Here is a 21,773-nt window from a genome sequence, read left to right on the forward strand (position 1 = left end):
GTATACAAAACTCTTATATCACTGGAGTTAAGGAGGAGAGAGAGGTAGACAATGAGAAGTTGGTACTTGGAAATGAGCTCATCTTACAAATTGATAGGGTTCTTTTGCTGAACACTTACAGAGTAAGCCTACACATAACTTTTGTTGAACACTTACAGTGTAAGCCTACACATAAATATGAAAATAATTTAAATATAGATATCAGCAAAGAGGTAGAACAAGATATTTATAGAAGAAGAAACTGTTAAATAAATTTATGAAAATGTCATGAATGTATTTAATAGACAGGAATATGAATATATAATAAGATATTCTCATATTCATTATATGATAAAAAGGCAAAATATTAAATATGAATTTAAATGTTCAGTTTTTAAAATATTTGCTTTGTCATTTAGACAAATCAGCTGCAAACTATATAAAAATATTATGGAATTTAAATGAAAAATGCCATCTAAATAAGTCCAAATCTTTTGATCTGGGGCAATTAATCTTTCTCTGTCTCAACTTCTACTACTAAAAATGGGATATGTTGTATCTAGTTCACGTTTTTGTGAGAACTAAAAAAAAAACCAGAAATGTAAATAATTGTCTAACACAGTTAACAAAAAGTAAATGTTGGCCAGTATTTTTATTACTGTCATCAGTACTAGGAAATATGAGTTCAATTAATAAATATATGAATAATGAACCTCTATTCTAGCAGCCATCCTGAAAAATATATTTATTGTGCTTAACAATTCAACCTTCTTCAGGTAAAATTGGCAATGGGCTGGAATACTTGGATAAACAAAGGGGGCTGAGAAAAAACAGGTGTTGGCATAAATTTTTATGATTACTCAAAATAAGTACAGTAGAATAAATCATATATAAATTATCTTTAAATTGGAGGTTGGTGGCCATCTTGGTGGTTATTATTTAATATAAAATTTCTATATATCACTAGAGTCCATTTTCTAGTTTTAAAATACTACCTCTGGAAGATTTATTAATATTTGAGAAAGTAATTATATTTCATCATAAATAAAGCACAGAATCATTAAAGATTAAACAAAGACATCTAATCTCTGTGTGCATATTTAAGGCAAAGATGGTTTCACAAATTATTAGATGATAGATAACAGACACATATATACATTGATTAGAAGAGTCAAGTAGCTCCTTAGAAGTGAAAATTGCCATTATAATCTCATACATCTTAATAGCTAATATTTATAGACTTGTATAAAGTTATATATAGCACTAGAGGCCCAGTGCATGAATTTGTGCATGGGTAGGATCCCTTGGCCTGGCCAGTGATTGAGGCCTATCAGGGGGCCAGCCGGCCAGAGGCAGGGGCCACAGGAGGTTGGTTGTGGAAGCATACTGACCACCAGGGGGCAGCTCCTGCATTGAGTGTCTGCCCCTGGGTGGTGATCAGTGTGCATCATAGCAACTGGTTGACCAGTCATTTTGGTCATTTCAGTCATTCGATCTTAATGGTTGCTTAGGCTTAGGTTTTACATAAAATGTCTTAGTTAAATACCATAAAAGTTTTATGACAAAATACTATTGGTTTTCCTTACTTATAGATGAGTAAACTGAGGTATAAGGAAATTACTTACCCAAGACTGTAAGTTGGAGAGTAGAACCACAATCACAGTTATGTCCTTTCAGCTTCCAAAGCTCATACTCCTAATCACATTGTATTTCCTAGCTGTACTAACAAGAATGACTAAGTGGTCTGAAACATTTTTCATGTAATATTAAAACCAAAATGTGTAAATTCTCAGACATTCAGGAATTGGTCACAATATTTAGATAACCTGGGGGGTTTGTCCTTATTTTTAACTAGTAGCCCTGTGCATGAATCTGTGAGCCAGTAGCTCTCTGCAGGGCCTGGCTGTTCCGTGCCTGCTGCCAAGAGGCCCATCCGTGGCCGGGTGAGGAATGCTTGCCTCATTGCCACGGCGACGAAGCAAGCATTCCACCAGGCCACTCACGCTGCCTGCTCTCAGCGGCCGCTCCCCGGGACTGGGGGACTCTGGCAGGGCTGAGAGGATTGGGCGCCGCTGTCTTGTGGCTATGGGTGCCTCCATCTTTGTGATGGAGTGATGGTTAATTTGCATATTGCACTTTCATTAGATAGGATAACTCAAAGATCTTAAATTGAAGGTCAGGTAGTAGAATTCAATCTTTAACAATTTTGAATTTCTAAAAGAAGGAAGGAAGGAAAAGAAAAAATTTAAATGTCTCAAGGCCTATCTAAACTACCTATACATATTCTGAATTTTGTTCTTTGTCAAATTAGCTAGGATCAAAGAGAAAATAAATCAAAGATAATTTGTGAATATTAGCAACCTTAAAATAAAATCAGGATTAATTTCAGTTAGAATTCTGTTGATGTCTTAAATGTGTGACTGTGCAGAATATTTAATAATCAGTTTCTCTGGACATTGATATTCTACTATGCAAAACAAGGAGATTGACTTACATAACGTTTCCAGCTCTAAGATTCTATGATTTTAACAACATATCATGTTGGAGGTAGGCTGGAATGGAAGTCAGAGATTGACACAAAAAATGTTAAGAAAATAAATAGATAGTGAATCCATAATTATTTTTATGACTACAGCAGGGCATAGTGAAGAATTACTGTGATTTCACTCTGCAGAAATTTCAATGCTCTCTGCTGTGCTAAGCATTAGGGGGAAAAATTAACCGAGTGCCAGTTTCTACATTTACAAATCTATATAGACTAATTAGCAATTAAATGGAAATTTTAATAAATGCTATGAATCAAGCCTAATTGTATATTCTGTCAGCTTGCAGGTGATATGAAAAATGCTAGCCCATACTTTTTCTCTATTACTCTGAATAATTGAGAATAAAGTGGGTGTGAATTGCCTAACACTTCCTCAGTATTTCAAAAACATCAAGGAAATTCACAACTCTTCTATTTACATTAATCAATTTTACAGTTTCTTAGATATGAATATGAAACAAGCAAATGATAAAAACATGCCTTATTTTGAATGATGTCACAGTAAAATACGTGTATGCTTCCAGAGAAGAGAAATTAGTCTTGAACTAGAACATGTTTATATTCATGCTCTAGGCACTCTAGACTATAGTCTATGCAATAATAATAATAGTAATAGCATTTTAAAACATCAGAACATAATAGATTATCCAATTGTATTCCATTTTATAATTCATAGTATTGTAAATAATAAGGACATCATTTGATAGGCAAATAACCTAATGACAGTCTTTTACTTTTAGTGGTTGAATAACGTTCTATAGAAAAAGAATACAAACCCATCTAAAATCTGTTTGAAAAAATTAATAAATCCTGAGGTGCTACCTTACTTTTGTTAAGTCAAGAAAATTCTATATATATACATCTACACTAATAAAAGAGAAACATGCAAATGAACTATCACTCCACTATGCCCACCAGCCAATCAGGAGGGAATATGCAAATTAGAAGGCCGAAGATGGCCGCCACTCATGTGCTCCAGGCATGGAGTGGTTGGGCGCGGCAGGACGCCTGCTATGAGAGGGAGAGTTCGGGGCAAAGGGATCTACAGGAGTGGCACTCCAGCCACAGCGAAGACAAAGACTGCAGTCTCCGTAGTCTGCAGCGCAGACGAAGAAGGCAGACTCTGGGCGGAGCAAAGGCCTGGATCCCGCGTGCCGGAGGAAAACCAGTGCTGGAAGCCAAGGGAAGGAAGGCCTATTGCACGAATCTCTTCATGTAACAGGCCTCTAGTATAATATATTAATAGATAATCTTAGAAATAATATATTAATAATATATTAATAGGCAATCTGAGAAATAATATATTTCAATATGTGCAATTTTGATTTTTTATATAAAGATTTCTTTATGATATATGAACAATAACAATTTAAAATACTGCTTCTTCTACTGTTATCTGTGTTGCATATCCAATTACCTCAAAATTTAATGGGTTAAAACATAATTAACATTTGTTATTTCACAGTTCCTGAGTCAAGAATTCGGAAATGGCTGAGCAGGGTAGTTATGGCAGACAGATTTTATGGTAGTTATGAGTTGCAGACAGATTTCAGCCATGGCTGCAGTCATTTTAAGACAATAATTAGCTCTTTTCTTTATAATTCCAAGTTGTTGTTTTAATAAAAAATAAAATAATAAGATCTGGGACAGCCAAAACCGGTTTGGCTCAGTGGATAGAGCGTCAGCTTGTGGACTGAAAGGTCCCAGGTTCGATTCCGGTCAAGGGCATGTAACTTGGCTGCGGGCACATCCCCAGTAGGGGGTGTGCAAGAGGCAGCTGATCGATGTTTCTCTCTCATCGATGTTTCTAACTCTCTATCCCTCTTCCTTCCTCTCTGTAAAAAATCAATAAAATATATTTAAAAAAAAATAAGATCTGGGACACAATATTTTATAGTACATGACTAATGTAAGAAGTAATTTGGTTTAGTACATAATTTTGTACTTGGTATCAAAAGACAAAATTTCAAATCTAAAACTCTCCAGTTTATATCCACTGAGATATTAAGCAAGCAGGTATACATTCAGGGTATTGTTGCCTTCATTAATAAAATGAGAGTAACAATTTCTACCTCAAATGTAGTCGTGAAGATTCATTGAAATATCTTCTAAACAAGTTTTAGATTTTAAATCACAAGACAAATGTGAAATATTATTATCTTACTGATTCTAGTGCTCAATTGTGTAAAATAAATTGAAATTAACTTATTCAATTAAATATAGCTTAGTGAGTTAAACAGACAGGTAGTATATAATATTAGAATTTTTTTTTCATTTCTGCTGTGTTTTCTGTTTGAGATTATTATTGCTTGGCCTAATTTCTACTAGTATTATGTCTGTTTATAACAAATGTACTAATAAATATTTGGTGTAGTTGTGAATTTCATTTTACCCAAGTGCAAATATACTTGTGCATTAACCACAATTTTGTAATGTTAAAATTTGCTTGAAACATTTAGCATCTCAATGTTGTCAATGTAACCAGAACCAAGGTTTGGCTGCCTGCTGCCACGAAAGCCAAACTCATGAAACAGATGCTGTTGAAAAAAGGAAAAAGGTTTATTCAAGTGCTAGTTACCTGATAAGATGGGGGACCTTGTTGCAAAGCCCATCTCAACATCTCAGTGCAGGCAGAGGTTTTTATAAAAACAGAGAGAGAAAGCAGAAAAAGAAATCAAGGGGAGGGGATTGAAAAGTTCTCTACGTGAAGGCCAGCAGAATCCATTTCAATAAGGATATCAAAACTGGTCAAATGATGCCCCAGTAAGGCTGCTGAGGCTTTCATCTCTTCCTTTCTACACCGAAGACGACAGGGTTCAAGGAGGAAGGGCTCCAGTTTCCTTTTCTCAGCCCCCAGCTAGGAGGCCTCCCTGGGGGGACTCTCCCCTCCAAACCCTGTGCAGGATGGGTGCTCCATTCTGGCCCGGGAGCCCCGAAGGGAGGCGGAGTGAAGTGTTTTCCCTCCAGGACCCGCTCTCCCTGGGAGTCCTGCGTGGAGGGCACTCTCCCTGGGAACCCAGAAATCCACCTCCCTGGGCGACTATGCAGCAGCCAGGCCTGGCAAGCCATGGAGAGCACGACCTACCCATGTGGATGTGTATGCTGGTGGAGGCCCTGCAGCTGCCATCGTTGAAGTCATCCTTGATGGAGGATGGGGGTAGTGGGGATCGGAGTCGGCCATGTTGGCAGTGGAAACCCAGCTCCCCGCCAAATGACTAGAGCACACGGACCTCAATGGTCCTCGGTCACTTCCTGAGCAGCAGTCATCCCCGACTGGGGATCAAACCCCAAACCTAAGTAGGTGCCCTGACAGAATGGATCCCAAACCTTTGTTGTGTCAGAGGAGCTTCGGCCCAGAGCAGGGGCCAGGGCACACCAGAGGGGTTTTGTTGAGGGGCCCTGACAGGCAGCCCACAGCGCAGTGGGTTAGAACCTCCTCCTGATACAGCAAGGCTGTGGGTTGGATCCCTGGTCAGGGCACAGACAAGAAGCCACCAAAGAGAGCATAATAAGTGGAACAACACACTGGTGTTTCTCTCACTCCCTTCCTCTCTCTAAAATAATCAATCAATAAAAATAAAAATAAAAATATACCCTCTGGCTTGCAGAGTTGTTAAAACAGTTAAAAAGCAAAGTCCTATCCCTTCCCGTTAATTCAACAAATACTTCATATGCTCCTTCAATAATCACACTGGGGATGGGTGTTTGTTTCTTTGTTTTGGTTAATCCTCACCTGAGGACATTTTTGCATTGATTTTTTTTTTTTACAGAGAGTGGAAGGGAAGGAGAAAGACAGAAACTAATGTGAGAGACATCAATTGGTTGCCTCTTGCTGAATCCCCGACCAGGGCCCAGGATTGAGCCTGCAACCCAGGTACGTGCCCTTGATTGGAATCCAACCCAGTACCCTTCAGTCCGCCTGCAGAAGCACTATCCACTGAACCAAACCAGCATTTTTTTTCCTTTTTAAGTCCTCCTCTAAGGATATTTTTTTTTTCCCATTGATTCTAGAGAGACAAGGAAGGGTGAGGGAAAGAGAAAGGGAAACATCGATCAGTTGCCCAAGCAATCCGACAGGGATGGAACCCACAACCTGTGTATGTGCCCTCACCTGGAATTGAACACATGACCCTTTGGTGCATGGGAGGACACTCTAACTACTGATCCACACCGACCAGGGCCTGGAGGTACACTAGAAATATTTTTTTCAGATATGCCTTGACCAGGTGGCTCAATTGGCTGGAGTCTCAACCTGTACACCAAAGGATTTCCCGTTGGATTCTAGGTTAGAGCACATACTTACGTTTAGGTTAGATCCCGGTGGGTCAGCAGGTGCAGAGGCAGCCTACTGGTATTTTTCTGTCACATGATGTTTCTCTCTCTAAAAATTAATTTTAAAAACATCCTCAGGTGAGAATTAAATATATATATATATATATATATATATATATATATATATATATATATACATTTTCAGATCTAACATTTTATTTGGTTCTTTTTTAAATTTTATTTTTCATTTACAGTTCACATTCAATATCCTATCCTATATAATAAAACCCTAATATGCAAATCGACTGATCAGTGGAATGACAGGTCGCTATGAACTGACCACCAGGGGGCAGACGCTCAACATAGGAGCTGCTCCCTGGTGGTCAGTGCACTCCCTCATGGGAAGTACCACTCAGCCAGAAGCCGGGCTCATGGCTGGCGAGTGCAATGGCAGTGGCGGGAGCCTCCATGGCAGCACTAAGGAGCAGTGAGCCGAGCAGTAGGGAGCAGCAAGCAGGTGGACGGTAGGGAGTGAGGGGTCCTGGACTGCGAGAGGGCACAGGCCAGGCTGAGAGACCCCCAAACCCACCCCCAGTGCACAAATTTCATGCACTGGGCCTCTAAAAATTAATATATATATATATATATATATATATATATATATATATACATATATATATATATATATATATATATAGAGAGAGAGAGAGAGAGAGAGAGAGAGAGAGAGAGGTAATATGCAAATTAGGCCAGGATGCTGTAAAGGTCACGAACAGCACAGGTGGAGGGGCCAGGCATGGGCACAGAGCCTGAGAGAACAACAGACAGGGTGGCCTGCGCCCAGCCACAGAATTGGAGAGAACAACACGCATTGGGGCCGGCCCCCAGCCCCAGCCCTGTGGCCGTGGCTGGAGGCCGGGTTCGATTCTGATGAAGGGCATGTACCTAGGTTACAAGCTCCTCCTTGACCGGGGCCCAGGTCAGGGCTCATGCAGGAGGCAACCAATAAAAGTGTTCCTCTCACATTGATGTTTCTCTATGTCTTTCCCTCTCTCTCCCATGCTCTCTAAAAATCAATGGAAACATATCCTCACATGAGGATAAAAAAAAAAGAAAGAAATGTCATATCCTATGAAAGACACATCTTGAAAATGCCTACAGAAAGTTGTCATTTTTTCATGGTGAAGGGACTGGAGTCCATGTTGATGAAAATGCCTTGGTGGCTGCGGTGACTGGCAGTGGCTGCAGCAGCGGGGTGATGGGGGTGGCCCCTTCCCCTGATCAGCCCGGTCGCCTCCCACTAGTGTGTGTGTATATGTGTGTGTGTGTATATATATTATACACACACACACACACACACACACACACACACACACACACACACACTAGTGGCCTGGTGCATGAAATTCGTGCACTGACGAGGGGTCCTTCAGCCCAGCCTGCTCCCTCTCACATACTGGGAGCCCTCAGGGGGAGTCCTACTGATGGCTTAGGCCCACTCCCCATTGGGAGTGGACCTAAGCCCCAGTCTGGCCTCCCTCTGCGGGAGGCAACCGGGCTGATCAGGAGAAGGCGCCAGCCCCATCACCCTGCTGCTGCAGCCACTGCCAGTCACTGCAGCCGCCAACGCGTTTTCATCAACACGGACTCCAGTCCCTTCACCATGAAAAAATGACAACTTTCTGTAGGCATTTTCAAGATGTGTCTTTCATAGCATATGACATTTCTTTCTTTATTTTTCTTTTTATCCTCACCTGAGGATATGTTTCCATTGATTTTTTTCCCCTTCCTTCCGACTGCAGGCTTGGCCCCTTCCCAAGCCTAAAGCCTCCACCCCAGGCTTTAAGCTTGGGAAGAGATTACCTCTGCACCAGCACCTCTGATCGCAGGCTCGGCTCCTTCCCCCAAGCACGTCCGATCACAGGCTTGGCCCCTTCCGAAGCTAAAGCCTCCACTCAGGCTTTAGGTTTGGGAAGGGGACCCCCACCCCTCCAATTGCAGGCTCGGCCCCTTCCCAAACCTAATGCCTCCACCCGAGGCTTTAGGCTTGGGAAGGGGGCGCGGCCCCCCACCCCTCAGATCACAGGCTCAGCCCCTCCAATGGCCAGCTGGGAATGACTTGGGTGCCAAAGAGGTTCCTGGGACCCAGGTATGTATGCAAATTAACTTCCATCTTTGTTGGGTTAATTTGCATACTCACTCTGATTGGCTGTGGGTATAGCGGAGGTAGGGTCAATTTACATGTTTCTCTATTATTAGGTAAGATATATATATATTTTAAGTAACCCCCAAAGATTTTTAAAGTCTTTTTAATAAAAAATCATGTTAACTTGACTGTTCCTATGATGTTATTTATTAATTACTAATAAACTTTTCTAGTAAATTCATAAATATAGTGCTTTTTCTACAATCAGCTTTACTTGAAGCATTAAAATAACAACTTAACTGGGTGTTCAATATTAATTAATTTAAAATTAGTGGTTTTTTTCCCCTCTGCTTTTTAAAACATAATAAAAATTTCAATTAAAATTTAGGTATCATTCGGGTAGTCTAATATTTTTCAAGGAAAAAAATTACTTTTTCTTTAACAGTAATGAACCATTGATAATATTCTTTTTTGTTTACTTTTGAATCATGGGCAATTTTGTTTCTCAAATGTGATGTTTTACTATTATCCTATTTAATAAAAGAGTAATATGCAAATTGACCATCAATCCAACACACAAGATGGCCGCCCCCATGTGGTCAAAGATGGATGCCCCCATGTGGACACAAGATGGCCTCCACAAGATGGCCGGCAGGAGATGGCAGTTGTGGGCGATCAGGCCAGCAGGAGAGGGCAGTTATGGGGGACCAGACCTGGAGGGGGAGTCAGTTAGAGGGGACCAGGCCTGCAAGGGAGGGCAGTTGGGGGTGACCAGGCCTTCATGGAGGGCAGTTAGGGGAGACCAGGTCAGCAGGGGAGGGCAGTTAAGGGCAATCGGGCTGGCAGGGGAGCAGTTAGGTGTCGATCAAGCTGGCAGGCAGAAGCGGTTAGGGGCAATCAGGAAGGCAGGCAGGTGAGCTATTGGGAGCCAGCAGTCCTGGATTTTGAGAGGGATGTCCGACTACCCGTTTAGGCCTGATCCTACTGGGCAGTCAGACATCACTCAAGGGGTCCCAGATTGGAGAGGGTGCAGGCTGGGCTGAGGGACACCCCCACCCTTGCACTAATTTTGTGCACTGGGCCTCTAGTTAGACAAATAATATAGGCAATATTTAAATAGTTACTTTTAAAATTAATTTAAAATAAAATTAATTTTGTTCAACTTTACTTTTAAGAGAAAAAATAGAAGTTAAATCTAAGAGAAATATTAATTTAAATTTATTAAAAGAATTAAAATTAAATTGTTTCACATACTAGGCATAAGTGATGTTAATGACCTTGAAGCAGTCATTTCATTCACTGTCCTTAGATATATTTTTGTCTAAAAATATATGGAGACATCACTCAAAATGCCCACTGTAACATTTATAATACACAAACACTAGAGTAACTCAAATGTCTATCAAATAATAAGTTAAAATGGCTACATTGCTCAGTGGTTAGGGTGTCCACTTGTGAACTAAAGGGGTGTGGGTTCAATTCCAGTCAGGGGCATGTACCTTGGTTGTAGGTTCCCTGGCCCAGTTCGGGTGATTGGGGGAGGCAATCAACTGATGTGTCTCTCTTACATCGATGTTGCTCTCTCTCTCTCTCTCCTCTCTCCCTTGCTTCCTCCCTTCCATTCTTTCTAAAATCAATGGAAAAAAATCCTCTAGTGAGGATTAACCAATAAAAAATTAAAAATGAATGATACTCATACAATATTATATTAAATAGCAATGAACTGTAAGTAAACTAGAGCTATGTAAATCAATGTGCCTGATTTTCAGGAGCATAATGTTGAGATAAAGAGCAAGTTTCAAATTTCACATAGAGTTTAATTTCATGCATTAAAATTATGAAAACAACAAACTAAACAATGTATATTAGTTAAAGGTACTAAGCAGAGGAATAATAAACAAAAATTTACTTATTTAAAATATGTTTTTATTGACTTCAGAGAGAGGAAGGGAGAGGGAAGAGAGAGATAGAAACATCAAAGGTGAGAAAATGATCCATTGGCTTCCTGCATGCCCTCTACTGGGGATCAAGCCCATAACCCAGGCATGTGCCCTGACCAGGAATGGAACCATGACCTCCTGATTCATGAATCAACACTCAACCACTGAGCCACACCAGAAAAGCTAAACACAAATTTAAAGATCATTTTCTTTTTTTTTTCCTTTATTTTTTTTATTCATTAAGGTATTATAAATGTGTGGTTATCCCCCCATTACTCCCTCCCCACCCCAATCCTGCCCTCACTCTCACCCTCTGTTGTCAGCAAACATTGGTTATGCTTATATGCATGCATACAAGTCTCTTGGTTGATCTCTCTCCCTTACCCCCACCCTCCCCTACCTTCCCTCTGTGGTTTGAGCTTCTTTGGGTGTAATGAATGAGTCTGTATAAGGAGACATAAATAATTTACTCCAGTTCTGCAGGTAATGTTACATTTCTTTTGCTATGTAATATATGTATGTATACATAATATTTCTACATTTTTATAATATATGCTTACATATTCATTTGAATATATATCTCTTTATGAAAATGTATATATGTGTATATACATATATGTTAATTCTTCATAATTTTTGAGGAAAAGTATACAGATATTAGGACTATACCAATGCCATTCTAGATTGGTATATCATATACTGTTGACTATAGCAGAATAATTGATATATATTAAAAAGTAATCTATTTCCAGTTCTCTGAGGAAACTCCATACTGTTCTCCACAGTGGCTGTACCAGTCTGCATTCCCACAAGAAGTGCACGAGGATTCCTTTTTGTCAGCATCCTCGCCAGCACTTGTCACTTGTGGATTTGTTGATGATATCCATTCTGACAGGTGTGAGATGGTACCTCATTGTCATTTTCACTTGCATCTCTCAGATGATTAGTGACTTTGAGCATGTTTTCATATGTCTCTTGGCCTTCCTTCTGTCTTCTTTCGAAAAGTATCTATTTAGGCCTGTTGCCCATTTTTTGATTGGGTTCTTTATCTTCCTTTTGTTAAGTTGTATGAGTTCCCTGTAAATGTTGGAGATTAAACCCTTATCTGTGATATCATTGGCAAATATGTTCTCCCATGCAGTGGGCTTTCTTGTTGTTTTGTTGGTGGTTTCTTTTGCTGTGCAGAAGCTTTTTATTTTGAAGTAGCTAAGATCTGGAAACAGCTTAAGTGCCCATCAAGAGATGAGTGGATTAAGAAATTATGGTACATCTACACAATGGAATACTACACTGCTGTAAAAAGGAAGGAACTCCTACCATTTGCAACAGCATAGATGGAGCTGGAGAGCATTATGATAAGCGAAATAAGTCAGTCAGAGAAAGATAAATATCACATGATCTCACTCATTTGTGGAATATAACGAACAACATAAACTGGTGAACAAAAACAGATCCAGAGACAGAGAAGCATCGATCAGATCCTCAGACCTCAGAGGGAAGGTAGGGGAGGGTGGAGGTAAGGGGGAAAGATCAACCAAAGGACTTGTATGCATGCATATAAGCATGACCAATGGACACAGACACCAGGGGGGTGAAGGTATGAGCGGGGGCGGGGGTGGTCAAGAAGGGGAAAAGGACACATATGTAATACCTTAATCAATAAAGAAAAAAAGTAATCTATTATAAAGTACCATTAGAGCATATACAGATGAAAATAAATAGGAATCCCTTAAATATAAATATAGAGTGAATATAACTTAAGAGGAAGCATATGTTGAAAAGTAATTAAGATGAAAAAGCTTACTTTAAATTACTTCAGTAAAACACAGATGGGCATCTACACACAAAGTAAAACACAAGAATCAGACATCAGAGAAATTAATACAGTGTTATGTTACATTTAATAATGACTAGTGTGAATTGGTCTATATGGCTTCATATGATAGGAACCTAGTTGCTAGGGGCAAAGGAAGAAGAGGGAAAGGAGGTGGGAGTGGGAAGAGAAAGAGAGGAAAATCATAACTACAAAAAAAACCTCAAAAAGATAGTAGAAATTCAGTATTTAGAGAGATAAAATGAAATGTATTCATTATAATATTTTATGTATATATTTTTAAATTTAATTTATAACCATGCAACATTAATGAGAATTTGCTTAGAAAGTAGAGAAGAAAAACAAATACCCAAGTTGCAGATGAGTATTTATCTCAAGAAAACAGTTACAAAGATACCTAGGAATAAACTTAACTAAGGAGGTAAAAGACCTATACGTGGAAAACTACACGACACTGAAAAAAGAGATAGAGGAAGACATAAACAGATGGAAGAACATACCATGTTCATGGATTGGTAGAATCAACATCATCAAAATGTCCATACTACCCAAAGCAATCTATAAATTCAATGCACTTCCCATTAAAATACCAATGACATATTTCACAGACCTAGAACGAACTTTCCAAAAATTTATCTGGAATAAAAAAAGACCCCGAATAGCTGCAGCAATCCTGAGAAAGAAGAACAAAGTAGGTGGGATCTCAATACCGGACATCAAGCTGTATTACAAAGCCACTGTTCTTAAAACAGCCTGGTACTGGCACAAGAACAGACATATTGATCAATGGAATAGAATAGAGAACCCAGAAATTGACCCAAATCACTATGTTCAATTAATATTTGACAAAGGAGGCACGAACATACAATGGAGTCAAGACAGTCTCTTCAACAAATGGTGTTGGGAAAATTGGACAGATACATGCAAAAAAATGAAGCTAGATCACCAACTTACACCATACACAAAAATAAACTCAAAATGGATAAAGGACTTAAACATAAGACGGGAAACCATAAAAATACTAGAGGAATCCACAGGCAGAAAAATCTCAGACATATGCCGAAGGAACTTCTTCACTGATACTGCCCCTAGGGCAATGGAAACTCAAGAGAAAATAAACAAATGGGACTACATCAAAATAAAAAGCTTTTTCACAGCAAAGGAAACCATCAATAAAACAACAAGAAAGCCCACTGCATGGGAGAACATATTTGCCAATGATATCAACGATAAGGGTTTAATCTCCAACATTTACAGGGAACTCATGCAGCTTAACAAAAACAAGATAAACAACCCAATCAAAAAATGGGCATCTTATCTAAATAGACACTTTTCGAAAGAAGACAAAAGGAAGGCCAAGAGACATATGAAAACCTGCTCAAAGTCACTAATCATCAGAGAGATGCAAATCAAAACAACAATGAAGTACCATCTCACACCTGTCAGAATGGCTATTATCAACAAATCAACAAATGACAAGTGCTGGCGAGGATGCGGAGAAAAAGGAACCCTCGTGCACTGCTGGTGGGAATGCAGACTGGTGCAGCCACTGTGGAGAACAGTATGGAGTTTCCTCAAAAAACTAAAAATGGAACTCCCATTTGACCCAGTGATCCCACTTCTAGGAATATATCCCAAGAAACTAGAAACACCAATCAGAAAGGATATATGCACCCCAATGTTCATAGCAGCACAATTCACCATAGCTAAGATTTGGAAACAGCCTAAATGCCCATCAGCAGATGAGTGGATTAAAAAACTGTGGTATATCTACACAATGGAATACTACGCTGCGGTAAAAAAGAAGGAGTTCCTAGCATTTGCAACAACATGGATGGAAATAAGCCAGGCAGAGAAAGATAAATATCACATGATCTCACTCATTTGTGCAATATAATGAACGGCATAGACTGATGAACAAGAACAGATCCAGAGACTGAGAAACGTCAAACAGCACGTCATACCTCAGGGAAGGTAGAGGAGGGTGGGGATAAGGGGGAGAGATCAACCAAGGGACTTGTGTGCATGCATATGAGCCTAATCAATGGACACAGACAACAAGGGGGTGGGGCATAAGTGGGGGTTGGGGGGTAATGGGGGAATAATTTGTGTTTTTGCCTCCCTGACAAAGTTTATATAAAGTTACAAAAAGAAATTGTCAGCCAGTTTGAAATTGAATTGCCATGGCCTAGAGCAAAGAATATCCTTACATGATATTATTCTACAATGTCATTATAATTTTAGATATTTTACAACAGCATATTGTACAATTATCCCAAACAAACTTACAAACTAATTCTTGGAATGTTTGGCAGCAATTTAAAAATAAAATAAAATAAAATAAAGAGGACATGAAAGGACTTAATCCCTTTCAGAAGGAATTAAGGCGCTGGGAAGGCACCTGAGCATTCTATATTGGCCCCTCTTGCCTTTTGTGCCAAGAGGGACCCTCTTCTCACAATCCAATTGCCCTCAGCTGTTGCCTGAGCTTTCTTTTCATGTTGAGCTTGAAGCCTCGTGGTGGCTGGTACCATGGATCTGTCTCTCACCCAATTGTGTGAGCTGGGCCCTCCCTGGAGAAGAAACCTGAGTTCCCCGAGATATGTGATCAGTGCTGGGGCCCCGCCAGCAGGCCAGGGGATCCCAAGGCAGGTGCTGGGCGTGGAGGCCACGGGGGCATAGGCTACCAAGGAGACAGAACTGAACCTCACATCACCCTGGTTGGCCCCGGAGGATGACTGGTTAGCCAGAGATGGGTAAGATTCCTCACGGAAGGAACAACCTAAGACAGGCACAGTCGCAGAGGGGCCATTAGGAGACAACTTGGGGATCATCAGAGGTGGGGCACAGACCCCCACCCTCCCAACCTTACAGGGGCCTGAACCCTCACCCCTTCTGAGGGAGGTCTCCTGCCCCCATGGCTGCTTTGCTTCCCACGCCCAGTTCAGATCGGGACACAGGTGACAGACAGTGTGACTTGGCCCAGCTCAGATTGGGACCCAGGTAACAGACAGAGACCTGGCTGACAGCAGCTGCCCTATATCTAAATCCAGCCTAGCACCGGGAATGCTCAGGGCCTACTCAAGAATGCAAATAATCCTTTCCACTAATATTTACAGGGTAAACTAAGATTGATGGTAGAGTATTAAATTTGACAGTAAAATAATAATCAAGTTTTCAGATTAAATTAAATAGGCTAATTCAAATAAGTGAATATTCAAGAAAATTTAATTGTACTGGACAAAAAGCTGTTCCTAAAGTGTTAACTAAAATTTCTATTGGTAGTTCATCTCATGGTAAAATTCCTGAACATGCAATGAAAGTAAAGCAGTCATATTTTTGTGCAAAAAATTAAAATTTAAAGTTATCAAAACTGCATTATAAAATTTACAAAAGCCTCCATTAATCAAAAAAGGGGGGATAGTAGGGTAATATCATGTAAGGAAAAATATCCTATAAGTAAATTACATCTAGAAAATTTTTACTTTACAAGATTAATTTTTATTTGTAATGACAACAGCAAAACACCCATGAAAAACACACATGGTGTCTAAATAAGACAAAGGAAAATCGTTTGGGCAAAAATAAAAAGGATCCCAAATCAATTATATAGAAAAGATTCCTTTATTAACTTTTGGTCGAGAATATGTTTGTATATTTTCAGAAAACAACTCCAAGACCATGTGGATTCCTGCAACAGAGAGGAACTGACAGGTTTGCTCCAACCAGGAAGACAGGAGGAGAAACAGTCCAGAGATGGGAGACGCTGACGATGCCTTGCCACGCTAGCAGTCAGAAGCTGTGCGACGTAGCAGCTTGCTTAGGACCAAACCAGAGAGGGTCGGACCTGCATTGCCACCATGTGCCCACCATCCAGATATCATTGCTGACATGTACACTTAAGGAACTGTTTGACATTGAAACGGGAACTCAGAACTGTTGGACATTGAAATTGGGACTCAAACATTTTTTGTAATTATATGTTTATTCCTAGTCTGCAGAGGCAAGATTCTTTAAAGGAAAGAAGAGGGGAAAAAATAGATACAGAAGCAAAGAAGCATTGAACAGACTGTCGGGCTACAGCAGGAAGGCAGAGGAGGTTTTTTTTTTTTGGGGGGGGGGGGCTGTAAGAGATCAACTGAAGGACTTGTGCGCATGCATATAAGCATAACCAATGGATAAAAGACACTGGGGGGGGGGCAGGTAAAGGCATGTACTGGGGGGAAGGGGAGGCTGGGGGGAGGTCAATGGGAAAAAAAATGAGACATATGTACTACTATTTGTAATACTTCAAACAATTAAAAAAATTTAAAAGAAAAAAAAATAAAATAAAAAAAAGAAAAAAAAGAAAACAGTTACATTATGACAGTTAAATCTAAAGCCAAAATATTGCCAGACTTACCAAAGTAGATGCTGACCTTCTGTATCAGTAGAGCATGAAATAATTTATCTTGTACACTTTTTTAGACAAGATCATATATGAGCATTTCTGTAATAAAATGTTCAAGAAGGAAATTTATCTCTGCTTTAGGAGCATAAATCAAGAGTAGAAAAAGAAGCTCTCTTAGCAGCCATCTACATTAAACAATGAACCACTATTTTATGGTTAATATGCTATCATAGTCACAGATCATAAAACAGAACCATGCTTATAAGCAGAGTTATGGTTATCATTCCAAAACCTTGAAATACAAAGTAAACATGCAAGACCAAACCTTAGCCAGGTTATTTCAAATAGGTCATCTTTTAAAATAGCTTTAAAAAATCCAAAATTTTATGGCATTTTCTAAATTCACTGAATCAGATAGCATATTCACTGATATATCTGATAAGGACTTATCCAAAATTTGTAAGAAACTTATAAAACTCAACACCAAGAAAATGAACAATCCAATTAAGAAATGGGCAAAAATCCTGAATAGACTTCTCCAAAGAGGACATATAGATGGTCAAATGACATATGAAAGAATGCTCAACATCACTAATCATCAGAGAAATGCAAATTAAAACTATAATGAGATATCAACTCACACCTGTCAGAATGGAGTTTCCTCAAAAACTATCATCAATAAGTTAACAAACAAGTGTTGATGTGGATGTAGAGAAACGGAACCCTCATGCACTGTTGGTGGAAAGATGTATGGAATTACCTCAAAAAATAAAAAAAATGGATCCTTACACCCAGCGATTTCCAAGATTATATTCAAATAAATCGAAAACATTAATTCAAAAGAATATATGCACTGCTATGTTCATTGCAGCATTATTTACAATAGCCAAGATTTGCAAGCAGCTCAAGTGTTCATCAGTAGAGGAGTAGATACAAAAGCTGTGGTAATTTACACAATAAAACACTACTTGGCCATAAAAAAAAAAAAAAGGAAATCTTACTCTTGGAACAGTCAGCAAGGATGGACTTGGAGAGCATTGTGCTAAGTGAAATAAGCCAGTCAGAGAAAGACAAGTACCATATGTTTCACATACTGTATATGTGAAATCTATTGAACAAAATAAACTAACAAAAAAAGGGAGACAAACTCATGGATATAGAGAACAGACTGACAGCTGTCATGAGGGGAGGGGTTGGGAACTCAGTGAAAAGGGTGAAGGGATTAAGCACAGAAAAAAAAAAAAAAAAAGACTCGTGGACACAGACAACAGTATGGTGATTGCCAGAGGGAAGGGGGTGAGGGGCAGTAGAAGTAAATAGGGCATAAATGGTGATGGAAGGAGCCTTGACTTGTGTTAGTAAAGAGACAATACAATATACAGATGAGGTATTATAGAATTGCATACCTGAAATGTATATAATTTTTAAGAATATATTTCTTTATTGATTTCAGAGAGGAAGGGAGAAGGAGAGAGAGATAGAAACATCAATGATGAGAATCACTGATTGGCTGCCTCCTGCACGGCCCCTACTGGGGATCGAGTCTGCAACCTAGGCATGTGCCCTTGGCCAGAATCAAACCCAGGACCCTTCAGTCCGCAGGCTGACACTCTATCCACTAAGCAAAACCAGCTAGGGCTGAGGGGAAAAACATTAAAAAAGTAATGGCACTCACATATCGATGCAGAGGTGGGGAAAAATACATGAAAATAATTTAATATTTTAGTTTTTATTATTTTTGTGTGTTTGATTCTTTTTATTCTAATATTTTATTTTTAAATGTATTTTTATTGAATTTATTGGGGTGACATTGGTTAGTAAAATTATATATATTGCCCTTGCTGGCTTGGCTCAGTGGATAGAGCGTCATCCTGTGTACTGAAGGGTCCCGGGTTCAATTCCAGTCAAGGGCACATGCTTGGGTTGTGGGCTTGATCCCCAGTAGGGGGCATGCAGGAGGCAGCTGATCAATGATTCTCTCTCATCATTGATATTTCTATCTCTCTCTCTCCCTCTACTTTCTTCTTTGCTGAGTGATCTAATGCTCAGGGGAAATAATTAATAAGGTGATCCTTATTCAAATATTTGGAGCTCTTTCTGTATCTCCCTCTTTATTGATGTCTGTCCCACAACTTCCAGTTGTATCAGTTCCTCTTACTTTCCCTAACCACAATTACTGTTCTCTCAACTCACTGAGGTCTCCAAGTTCTTGAAGGTTTTCCCTCCCTCCTTCCTACTCCAAATATTTTATCCAGGTAAGAAGTTAGAGTGGCTATTGGCTCACATTGTTTGTTTCTTTTTTTCTCAGACCACAGCTATGCTCTGCCTGTTGTCCAATGTCAGCAAACTATCATTACATACATATTGTTCAGTTTGGTCTGTTATTCCATCCTGATCAAAAAAGAAAGTCTTCTGAGTCTGCTCTAGATTGGAACAGAAATAAATGTAGGTATATGTATCTGTTAATACATAGAATTAGACAAAGGCTCATCAGTCACCAAAACATAACAGCAAATGCTTTATTTAAGGAAGGCAAACTGTATTTTTTAAAGCAACAAATAAAAATGAGTCTAGTTAGATGAGTATCCAATGTAATATAGGTGCAAAGTGAATACTTTTAATTTACTAGTTCCCTGAAAAGTGTCCTTGTTGTGAGTGTTAGGTTTCACATTAATCAGAAAATGAATCCTAAACTAGACTATTCTATAAACCTTGTTAATAAAAAAATGAAAACAAATCACAGATAATTCTAAAATCACATTTTAATATATTTGCATGAATATCATAATTTTAGTGGTACTGCTTGTGGGATTAAAAGTGAAAATCCTCTATCAAGAAATATGTCTAGCTATTCCTCATACAGACATGCAATATTAGATGTGATGATAAATTATAGATATAACTGAATGAGAAAACTTGGACCAAAGAGTAAGCAGTCAATAAAATACTGCTTTATTGATTTATAGGCAAGTTTGTAATCTTAAATGCATCTAAAAGTTAAGGGGGAAAGCACACAATACAAGTAAAAGAGATAAATGCTAATAACATGTTATTATAAAACTCATTATTTTGTTTTTTAAATATGTTTTTATTGATTTTTAAAGAGAGAGGCATAGAGCGATAGAAACATCGATGAGAAACATCATCAATTGGCTGCCTCCTGCACTCCCCCTACTGGGGATCAAGCCCACAATCCATTCATGTGTCCTAACCAGGAATCGAACCAGTTGTTGGGGAGCACAGGAGACTTGGTTGGAAAGTTTGTAAGGAGGACATTCTCAGAAAAGAGAAGTGTGTGGAAGGCCGCCTGCCCTGTTTATCAGAATTCTGACTTAGGGGAGACTTAGGGGAGTGTCAAAGTTGGCACCCTTAATTATTCCTTGACCTTTCCAAACGATTCTGTGCATGAGCAGACCCCTGGTGTTTACTGGAATATTTATGCTTAATCTTTTGGGTGTCCTTGTTTAAAGGACACTACAAACACATGTTTCCTCTCAATATTACTTACCCTGCTGATTGTATCTAAAATATAAACTTTATCTCAAACTGCTGTGACAATAAAAGCCTAACAAGGCAGGCAATTGAGGCTGCCTCGTCCCTTTGGCCAGGCTATCCCTTAACCTCTCTTTCACAGCAAACGTTCCATTCATCTGTCACTCAGGTCTTCTGGTCATCCCTGGCACCAGTGACCTCCTAGTTCATGGGTCAATGAACCACACAATGGACATAAAACTTTTAACCCTTTATTTCTAAGAACAGGTAAATCAAAATATAGGATCACTTATCTCTGAGATCAATAAATTCATTTTTAATAGACCACTTACGAAATATTGAAGAAATATCTGAAAATTTGTCCATTTTCTATAGTTTCGTAATGATAAACCCTAAGTAAACTACTGAAGTGTTTAACTTAGCATATGCACCATAAAATGTAGATATTTGTAAGTTCCAAATATTTTAACTTCAGAGTTATCCTTAAGAGAATAAAAGATGTTATGAACATTGTTTGCTAGCTTTTATTTAATTCCATTTTATCTTCATCTCTCTGGCACTAAAATATATATGTCTCAGTGTTTTCCTTTTGTAACCAAGTATAATAATGTTTCCTTCTTTTCTTCAAAAAAATGTGACTGCTGTTTCCAAATATGTTAAGTCCTTTTTTTTAAGGCAAAAGCTAATTTATGGGATAAATTAGTTCAGATGACTACAATAAAATCAAAGACCTATTAATCCTAACTCTCCAACCCTCTTCCACAATGGAAAACATCCTATCTAATAAAAGAGTGATATGCAAATTGATCTTCACTCCAAGACACAAGATGGCTGCCCCCATATGGCCAAAGATGGCTGCCCCCATATGGATACAAGATGGCTGCCACAAGATGGCTGGGAGGGGAGGGCAGTTGGGGGTGACCAGGCCGGTATAGAAGGGCAGTTGGGGGAGACCAGGCCAGCAAGGAAAAGCAGTCGGGGGGGATCCCAGGGGAGGGCAGTTGGGGTGGACCAGGCCTACAGGGGAGGGCAGTTGGGGGGACCAGGGCTGGAAGGGAAGGCAGTTGGAAGGACCAGGCCAGTGGGGGATGGCAGTTGGGGGAGACTAGGTCTGCAGAGGAGGGGAGTTTTGGGCAATCAGGCCAGCAGGGAGGGCAGTTAGGGGTGACCAGGCT

The sequence above is a fragment of the Plecotus auritus genome, assembly GCF_963455305.1.
Source record: "Plecotus auritus genome assembly, chromosome: 2".
Classification (NCBI taxonomy): Eukaryota; Metazoa; Chordata; class Mammalia; order Chiroptera; family Vespertilionidae; genus Plecotus; species Plecotus auritus.